This window comes from Acinonyx jubatus, chromosome C1 (genome assembly GCF_027475565.1).
Source record: "Acinonyx jubatus isolate Ajub_Pintada_27869175 chromosome C1, VMU_Ajub_asm_v1.0, whole genome shotgun sequence".
NCBI classification, from domain to species: domain Eukaryota; kingdom Metazoa; phylum Chordata; class Mammalia; order Carnivora; family Felidae; genus Acinonyx; species Acinonyx jubatus.
The window spans coordinates 111,559,988-111,570,413 of record NC_069381.1 but is presented as its reverse complement, the minus strand read 5'-3'; positions in this window follow the sequence as shown (position 1 = coordinate 111,570,413).

The window sequence follows — 10,426 nt, the reverse complement described above, 5'->3', positions numbered from 1 at the left end:
TGATTTTATCACATAAAGAAGGGCTTGGGCTTTTTCATGATCTAGTCCAAAGCACAGCCAGCATTGCATAATTTCAGAAGGTTCTTGATTTATATTGAATGTAAGACTATTCAAATTGAATTTTCATTTAAAAAATGTTAAATCAATATTGGCAAGGGGTGAGTGTGTGTATGTGTGTGTGTGTGTGTGTGTGTGTGTGTTGATTGGAAGATGTATGCACAAAATCTAAATCTTTGGGGAAGAAGCTATGGTTGAAAGAGATTGAGTAGTGTTTTCATCAAACACCTTGCTTGGAAACCACAGATATTAATCTTTCTAAGTCAACACATTGTATCCCTGTTCAATATATCCTTTTCAATTTTGGTACCTTCCTTCGCCCTGAGCAGAGTTGTTGAAACGGATCTATGCTATAGGTGGAAATCATCTTGCTAAAACATAGGAAGCACAGAAAATATTAAAACAGAGTTGAATAATCTCCCACCCACAAGCGTGTTTGATTTAGGGAAAGCGAGTGCCTATCATGTGAAACTGTGTGGCATCAGTCCCTAGAACCCAGGGGCTAATTGACCTGAAAGCTCTAGTTACCAGAGAAGATGTCCGTAAAGAGCTTGTGTGACATGTGGCATCTGTAGAAATAAATTGATTAAGACATATTTCTCTGAGACAGTGGAAGAGTATTACTTACCTGTTATGCACATCAAAATCATTGACTATAACAATAGCTCAATTTGTTGTGCTTAGACTATGCCAGCCACTGTTTCAAGGGTTTTATATGTATTGACTCATAGAATAGTTTAAAAGATAGGTGCTGTTGTCTTTATTTTACAGATGAGGAAATTGAGACACAAAGAGCATAAGCAATTTACCTAAAATCAAACAGTTGACTCCTGGGTTATTTATTTCTAGAGCCCTCACTCTTAATTTCTGTCCTATACTATTTCTTGAATTGTGTGATCATGTTCACCTAGATAATAAATTGACAGGTAACACCTCTTAAAGTTCCCCACCCTCCACTTAATGTAGGAGAGTGTCTCCCACACTCCAGAATAAGAAATAAAGAGTTGTGTCTTCCACACCCTGGAATGAAAATTTAATGCCTTTTCTACATAATTGTATGTAAGTCTCATTAGGAGATTGAGTGACTTATGTCATTGTCCAGTCCTGGTAGCTGGGGCTCACGGTGTATTTACTATGATGTTTATTTCTCACCTAGCCTAGACAGTACTCCATCTTGCTTAGGGCTCACATCTAAGTGCCAAGGAATTAAGATTCGTCTACTGGGTTTTGAAGAGCCATTTGTTTGCTTTACTTGGTTAACTCGAAATGCGTCTGCAAAAACATCATGGTGTTCTTGCTCTAAGTCAAGTTGCCGATTAATTTACTTAACCTTTTAAAGCCTTGGTTTGCTCATCTGTTCAATGGCAAGAATAATGATGATGTACTATTCATGTGGTTTTGTGACCATTAAGGGAACGGTAACACGTAAATCATTTTTCAGCTGCAATAACAGATATTAGTCATTAGAGTGGGTATAGTTATAGATCCGTCACCCCACCCAGAAGTAATAGGGAGGCATTCAGATTGGAAAAAGGCCATGCTCTAATGAGAATCTGAGCTAAAAATCAACCCATTTGCAGAGCTCTATGGGTTCCCTGTGGTGCCCATGGGAATGACTTAATCCCGGTAGAAACTGAGGAATAGTTCAAAGTGGCTCTTGTGCTGTTTGGACTAGTGTACTAATGAACACTACATTTTAAATAACACTGCTGTTAATCTTCAGCATTTGCCATATACTCATGCCCCCTAATATTAAATCCCTCCATAATCTGGTTCTATCTTCTTTTGAGTTTGGAAGTATTGGTATAACATCAGGGAAAGAGTGGGAGAAAGAGAAATAACTCATTACCCCAAACTCACTTTCCCAAAGGGAGGTAAGGAAAACAAGGTATCTATTATTATTTCTCAGTGACTCATTTAGGAAATTTTTTTCTTGCACATGTTCTCAAGTCATAATTTTTCTTCATTTGAAGTCCTCTAATGTAAAATATGCTTCCTACCATTTCCAATTAATTTATTGCACATCCCCTCTCAAAAATTTGTTAACTTGAGGTGCCCACGTGGCTCAGATGGTTAAGTGGTGGACTCTTGATTTCAGTTCAGGTCATGATCCCAGGGCCGTGGGATCCAGCCCTGTGTTGGGCTCTGTGCTGAGCATGGAACCTGCTTGAGGTTTTCTCTCTCCCTCTGCCCTTCTCTCCTGCTCGCTCTCTCTTTGAAATAAAAATTTAAAAAATGGTCAACCTGCTCTTTTCCTTTGATACCAGGGACATGTGTCCAAGGGTTATTTTCAAGGGGTTTCTCTTTTTACATTCAGTTTGGGTCTCAACCCTGAGTCTACATCTGTCTTCTTAACTAGTTGAGAAAGTCAAAGCTCAGTGGGGGTGTTACAGGAGGATGAGAAAGAAGCTGGTCCTTGTCTCATGGAGTCGAAGAATGAATCTTACGGAGAACAGAGTGAGCAAAGTGATGGAGTTTATTGAGGGAAAGTATAAAGCTCTCAAGAGCGAGAGGGGTCCTGACTGGGTAGCTGCCGAGGATTTCTGCCCCTTTTCACTGGGACCTTATCAGAAAGTTTGTGAGACTCCACACACAGCACGTGGCCCAGGCAGGTCTGGAATATATTTATCATTCCCCACCCCCACCCCCAAACTCTGCTGCTTCTTCAGCCTCCCACTTGCAACTGCAGATTTCCTTCCCAAAGGCCCCCTATCTCTGCCTGCCTAACTTTAACACTTTCCTGACTCAGGTATACCAAAAAGTTAGAGCAATCTTGAAAACAAAAAACAGAACTGGAGGAATCACAATTCCAAACTTCAAGTGATATCACAAAGCTCTAGTGATCAAAACAGTATGGTACTGGCATAAAAATAGACACATAGATCAGTGGAACAGAATAAAAAACCAGAAATGAACTCACAACTGCATGGTCAATTTACCTTTGACAAAGGAGGAAAGAATATGCAGTGAGAAAAAGACAGTCTCTTCAACAAATAGTTTCGAGAAAACTGGAAAGTCACATGAAAAAGAATGAAATTGGACCATTTTCTTACATCATACACAAAGATAAACTCAAAATGGATTAAATAGCAAACAGGAGACCTGAAACCATACAAAATCCTAGAAGATAGCACAGGTAGTAATTTCTCTGATACCAGCCATAGTATCTTATTGCTAGATATGTCTCCCAAGGCAAAATAAATAAAAGCAAAAATAAACTATTGGGCATATACCAAAATAAGAAGCTTGTGAACAGTTGAGGAAATAAACAGCAAAACTAAAAGTCAACAAATGGAATGGGAGAAGATATTTGAAAATGATATATCTGATAAAGGGTTAGTATCCAAAACAGACAAAGAACTTATGCAATTCAACACGCCAAAACAATCCAAATTATAAACGGGCAGAAGACACAAACAGACATTTCTCCAAATAAGACATCCAGATGGCCAACAGAGACATGAAATAATGCTCAATATCACCCATCATCAGGTAAATGCAAATCAAAACTAGAATGAGATATCACCTCACACCTGTCAGAATGGCTACAATGAACAACATGAGAAACCACACATGTTGGTGAGGATGTGGAGAAAGGGAGACCCTCTTGCACTGCTGGTGAGAATGCAAACTAGAGCAACCAGTTTGGAAGACAGTATGGAGGTTCCTCAAAAGTTAAAAATTGAGCCACCTTATGATCCAGTAATCACACTATTGGGAGTTTGCTCAAAGAATACAAAAACACTAATTCAAAGGGATGCATGTACCCCTATATTTATATATTTACTTACAATGATATGCATTACCATATATATGTGATATGTAGTGTATTATTTACAATAGCCAAATTATGGAAGCAGCCCATGTTTCCTTCATAGATGAATGGGTAAAGAAGATATGGATATACATACACACATGCATACATATAGAATATATATATGGAATATATATATATATAGAGAGAGAGAGAGACAGAGAGAGAGACAGAGAGAGAGAGACAGAGAGAATTACTTACCCCTAAAAATTGCCATTTGCAATGATGTGAATGGACCTGGAGACTATTATACTGAGCAAAATAAGTCAGTCAGAGAAAACCAAGCACCATACGATTTCACTCATATGTGGAAGTCAAGAAACAATACAAATAAGTAAAAGAAGAAAGAGACAAATTAGAAAACAGACCCCATATATAGAGAACAAACTGATGGTTACCAGAGGGAAGAGGGTGGGGAATGGGTGAAATAGGTGATGGTGATTAAGTACCCTTATGATGATGAGCAGTGAGTAATGTGCAGAATTGTTGAATCACAATGTTGTGCACCTGAAGCTAATATAACACTGTGTGTTAACTATACTGAAATTAAAACAAAAAAAACTTAATAAAAAACTAATGGACATAAAGATAGTGTCTCTTAGCTTGAACTTTTCTAGGCCAGCTGTAGTCACTTAAATCTACTGATAATGACATCTCCAGGAATGCATCGTTAGAGGAAAGGATGGTCTCTATTAGAAAACAGATTAGGAAAATCCACACAAGCAAAAAACTGACTTTGACTGGGGCACTAGTTTCTAAAGAGGAGAGTTAAATAATTGGGATTTGAGAAGCATGTGCCTTTGAAGAGCTTGAGACACAATCCCCAGGAAAGATTCACCACACCTCACCCTAGCAGAAAAGAAATATTCCTTGAAAATATTTACTTTTTGCCAAATTTCCCAAGAATGCCAAGCAGCTTTCTTATTACTAAATTGGCTTAGAGGTATCATGAGTTAGTAGGGGAAGGGATGTTTGGAGAAGGTATATACCAATGGATCATTTGCTGGAAATGAAACAACTCTTCGACATTTCTGAAGAAGTATTCTCGTTTAAGTAAGACTGTTTCTGTAAACCCAGTTGGGGATTTGTTGGCAAATTTGATCTTTCCTAAGTGTGTCATGATTTGTAGACCTCAAACAAGGTATGTCCATCCAAGAAGTGCTGTCGTGGGATACCTAGGGCAAATGAACATCTCTGGGCCTTTCCCTGTAATATATACAAGGTCTGATTTCTGAGCCACCAGAACATTCCTGCTGCTCAAAAACTATTTCACCGCTGCCTGTCACAATGACTGAAATTTTACCATTATAAGTTACAATTTGGCACAATCAACTCTTGTCAAGATTATTGACAGGGTAAATGTGACATGCCTTGTTCAGGTCAGGCTGAAAACTAGCTGGTAATAAGTGTTCAGTGTGTACTTTGTCTCAATTCGGTAAAGTTCAATGGTGATTACCATTTTGGTGAAGCACAGCTGGTTTCTTGTATAAAATGATTTATGGCTCGAAACAGACCAGAATGACGGAACTGACCATTGCAGGTCCTAAAGAGAAGCTTGGAATAGGCTGAAATGATCATTTTAGGTCGAGCCCTTGATGATCATAGTTTAAGGAATGCAATTATTAAAATAATTTTTTTTTACATTTATTTATGTCTGAGAGACAGAGTGAGACAAAGTGAGAGTGGGGGAGGGGCAGAGAGAGAGGGAGACACAGGATCGGAAGCAGGCTCCAGGCTCTGAGTTGTCAGCACAGAGCCCTACACGGGGCTCGAACCCATAGACCGTGAGATCATGACCTGAGCTGAAGTCGGACACTCAACCGACTGAGCCACCCAGGCGCCCCAAGGAATGCAATTATTAAAACACTCTATCTATTGGGTACTTTAGTGACCGTGAGACACTCTTTGTGGAAGGATTAACTGTGATAAAAATGTTGACACTCTGTGCCAAGAACTGTGCTACTTTCTCCATTTATGGATCTCATTTAAACATGATCACTGCTGTGTGGAGTAAATTCTATCTCCATTTTAGAAATGGGGAGAGCTGGAGCTTCCACAGGTCAAGGATTGAGTATAAATTCACACTAATTATCATGTAACATAACAATTCATGTCACAAGTCACAGGTGACATCCACACCACCATGTCAAACTATCTTACCCAGGACAAAACACACATCCTTGCCACTGCAGGTACAATTGGGAAGGGAATCAAAGTTCTATTGGTTTTTGTTCTATGTACATAAATTATAGCTTTTGACCCTTGTACTATATGGAAAGTATTAAAAAAATAACGAGTTCATTTTGTTGATGGCCATAGACAAAGACTTTGATATTTATGTAAGTGCTATCTGTAATGTTTTTGACTTAGTAAAATATTACAAAATGATAGCATGTCACTAGGGAGATCACAATATAAAGAGAGCTGATAAAGACTAGAAATTCCTAGGGTTGTCCTTCATTCCCTTAGTAAGTCATTTTTCTTTATCTTTAAATTATGATCGGATGAAAAGGCATCAGATCAAAATGTCTCTAGTGGTGTTTTTCCAAAGCAAGGGCTAGTTTGTACTGTATCCTCCCTGCTGGAATATGATTGCCTGTGCGATCAAAGATGGGTGTGAGAGCAGAAGAGAGGGTGACTAGAAAGTTTGGGATGGGAACATGCTGCCGAGCTGTCAAATTCCTCTTTTTAATTAAAATATATACATTTCGCATGAAAATAAATTCAACTGGGTTCTTATTTTATAATTTATGTATTTGGCTCCATGCACTTTGGCCTATCAGAATGCAGCACTTCTCTTTCCTCCTCTTGGAAAATTGATGGAGGACATAAGGCTGTGTGCCCCGAGTGCTATTACATATCTGCAGATCCCCCAAATAAGCAATCACATAGGGGAGGAGCTATCAGTGTTAGAAGGACTCCAACCCATAATCATGAAAACTTTGCACACTTAAATATTTAAGAAACAGGTCTCAACCACACAAACCAGGAAGACCCCAGAAGCAAACCTTATTCTTGACTGGGAAGCCAATTACTTGCTTTCAGCAGCAAACAGACTATTGTGGTTTAATCTATGTAATATTTACATTTATCTATCTATATGCCCATCCGTCTATCTGCAGAAATTGCAAAATAACATTTGGTCCGTGTTCTTGTAGTTCACAGCTCCCTTTTCTATAGGACAATTCTAAAATTGGTGACATTTACGATAAAAGACCACATATGCAAGGGAACCTCAGCATTGACACTCTTTCTGAAAACAACTTTATAGTCTGCCTGTTATTCAGTGTCTTTCCCATCTCAGAGCCAGTCTACCTGCCTAGCTCCGTCTTGAGGAAGGAAACATTTCCTGGTGGAGGATGTTCCTCCCTCCATCTTTCGTTACAACTCTTCCTTCCAGAGGAAGGCTTCCTTCCAGAGGATGACTTAGGTAGACCCTGAACTTTTGCTTTTCCAAATCCTTATAGCTTTCCAATTTAGATATGGGTATTTGAGTGCCATCCCAATAAAAGCCATGTTAATGTCACTGTTTAGGCCAGAAGTACGTGGTAATGATCATAGTGATGTATGAAGTGTGAAATGTGGTGTTCAGTCTAAGAAGAAACCTTTCGAGATAACTGAACATAGGTTCTTGGGTATTCTCTCTAATAACACAACCTAAATAATTGTATGATATTTTCATGTTTCATGTATATAAATTTAATCTGCCAGACTGCAAACTGCTTTAGAAAGGAGTAATTTTTTTAAACAATGTCCACAATGCCTGAATCATACTATAATTAACCAACTAGTTGCAGAATAACTAAATCAATGGGATTATACCTCTTACAAAGGTAAAAAAGGATGATATAATTGTACTTGTATTTAGTGTAAAGAAGACATAAAATAAAGATTTAATAAGTACTGAGTCAAGTATAATTTATATGTATATATTTGTGCAGTAATATTTAATTTTTATTTGGATTAGTAATCACACAAATATGGATCAATACATCTCTAAGCTCAGGCAGATTTATCTTTTACCTTTTGCCACTAGCATTGCCTTTAATCTGCACACATCCCTTGTTTGGGGATTTATGAGAAATACAATTGTAGCTACAGATAGACACTTAGAAATGTTGTAAGTTAGATAACAGAAATTTTCACTCAACTATGATGCTCCTATTAGCAGTTCAGTTATGTTTGTGTCTCCACTCTGAATTCTTACAGCCTTCATAAACAACCATTTATTTCTTCGCTCACAAACATCAGTCACTAAAACCAGAAAGCCAGCTGGGCAAATAAAAATAAAGGTACCATGAAATTTCCAGAAGAGAGGTGCAGTATAAACATAACACCTTTTACCCAGCCTACTCCAACATACTGCCCCCATCCTATCAGCATCTCCAACTAGGAGGGCTGGACCAGCTGTTGGACACCGTTCATAATCTCATCATTTCCCTTCTTGAAGGTAGGCGGTGTGAACAAGACTGTCCAATCTGTCCTGTTAAATTAGGCTTTGAAACAGGCTGAGTGGTAATAATAATAACAATAATCACACATCGATCAGAGTCCCAGATTGGCACCTCAAGAAACATTTGACACTTTTCTCTCCGAATGCAGCAATACATGTGACAAAGCATGCCAGAATTCACGCTGGTGCCCCCAGATACTTCCATAAAACCTGAACTCAAATTCCAATGCCGACTCTTCCGCTACCCTCGGCGTTCTACTTAGCAATGTATTATTTACTGCCATGACACCTGCTGTTGTTTTGCTCTGCTGCGATAGAGCTTACCCTTATTGAATATTCACTCTCTTCTCCCACAGATATGTGTCATATTTTCTTCCAGACCACCCTCCAATTCGGACTTGACGTTCACAGCACCTTCACCTGGAGCTGCCTGTGACGCGAACGCCAGAGCTGGTATGGGCAATGCTTTGCACAGACAGCCTGCACACCATGCTATGATGGATTTACTGTGGTAGTGCATGCTTGTGCATTGTAGACAAACAGGAAGACCAAACTGAGTTGAGAGACTGAATGATGGACCATATTTCTTTATATTTCTTTATCTTAACCAAACCAAACCAAACCAAACCAAACAAAACAAACAAAAAACAACCACCAACAGCAACCAAAACAAACCAAAACAAAACCACCTCTATAAATTTCCTGTGTCATTATGATTCTTTTGTTTAGACAACCTTTTGACTCTTAAGGACAGAAAGCATTGAAATTCAGTTGTGATATTGCATCAGGCAGGAATCCCTATAACATTGCCGCTTTGTAGCTGAATGTGTTTACTACACATTACCTCAAGAATCTGAATTTTCAGTCTTTAAAAATTAAAAAAAAAACAACCAACCAAATGAACAAACAAAATACTTCCCTGTTCTTATGTAATTTCACTGTACTCTCCTTATGCCTTTTCTTTCTCTTTTTTACCATGATAATTCTCTCTTTTACTCAGCTTGCTTGCTTCTCAATTAAAACTCTCTATTCTCTTACCTTCCACTAAGGACCTCTAATGTAGCATTGCTGATATAATTGTTTCTTTATCTCCTAATTGTGCCTCCCTGTATCCTTCTACAGGCCAGTGTATTCCAAGAACTGAGCTGAGTGATTGTCAAATGCCTCATGTTAGGTAAATATTTGCTGAATAACTAAATAAAAACTAACTTCATAAATTCTTCACACCATTATAAATGACAACCTATTTTAATATTTTATCTCCAAATCCTTTTTTGATCTTGCTTTAATTAAGCTGAGGCCAGAAATATTCCTTCTGAAAGCCACCTCCCACATGAAAACTAAACTCTCTCTGTTTGCCTCTATTCCCTTTGTCCTTTAAACCCAAACCCCATTTCTTTCCACTAAATGGAGAGCAAAGGAGTGATGATTGGATTAATGGAATATTAAAGATTAGACTGAAGAATCACTTTTTCATGAGCAGATGACAAAGTGAAGTCTGAAGGAAATAAAAAATGGAATCTGACACAAATCTCATATTGCACATCTGTAGCTCACTTAGTGAACGTTGGTATTGGTTTAATTTGGTTAAAAGTTTTGGATAAGTAGAATTTTCCATTAAAATAGTACAGCTCAAAGGAAAAAGTCACATTCTGGATAGACAGATTATCCAGGTTGGAGCCTTTCCCTGACTGGAATGTCACTCTACCAACCCTGGCATTAATTACCTTTGTCAAGTACCAGTCACGAAGTAGTTAAATTTTCAGTAAGCATGTAATCTAATCCAAATATGTCTCTTCATTCCCCATTGCCTACTTAGAAAATATTTATCAGAAAGTCTACATAAAATTCATAGAATATTGAAAACAGAAGGGAACTTGAAGTTTATTTTGTTCATAAGTATTCATCCCAAATTCATCCAGTCTCTTCCTCAACATTATACCAAGTTAATATTACCTTGATTCAAACCCACCCAGGCTTGGGGAATTAACCTAATCAGGATACATTACCCATAGTTGGACAGCTCAAAATGATTTGAAATTGCTTATATGGAACTTGACCCTACTATCTTTTCAGTGATGCTATCCTACCCCCTAGAGTCT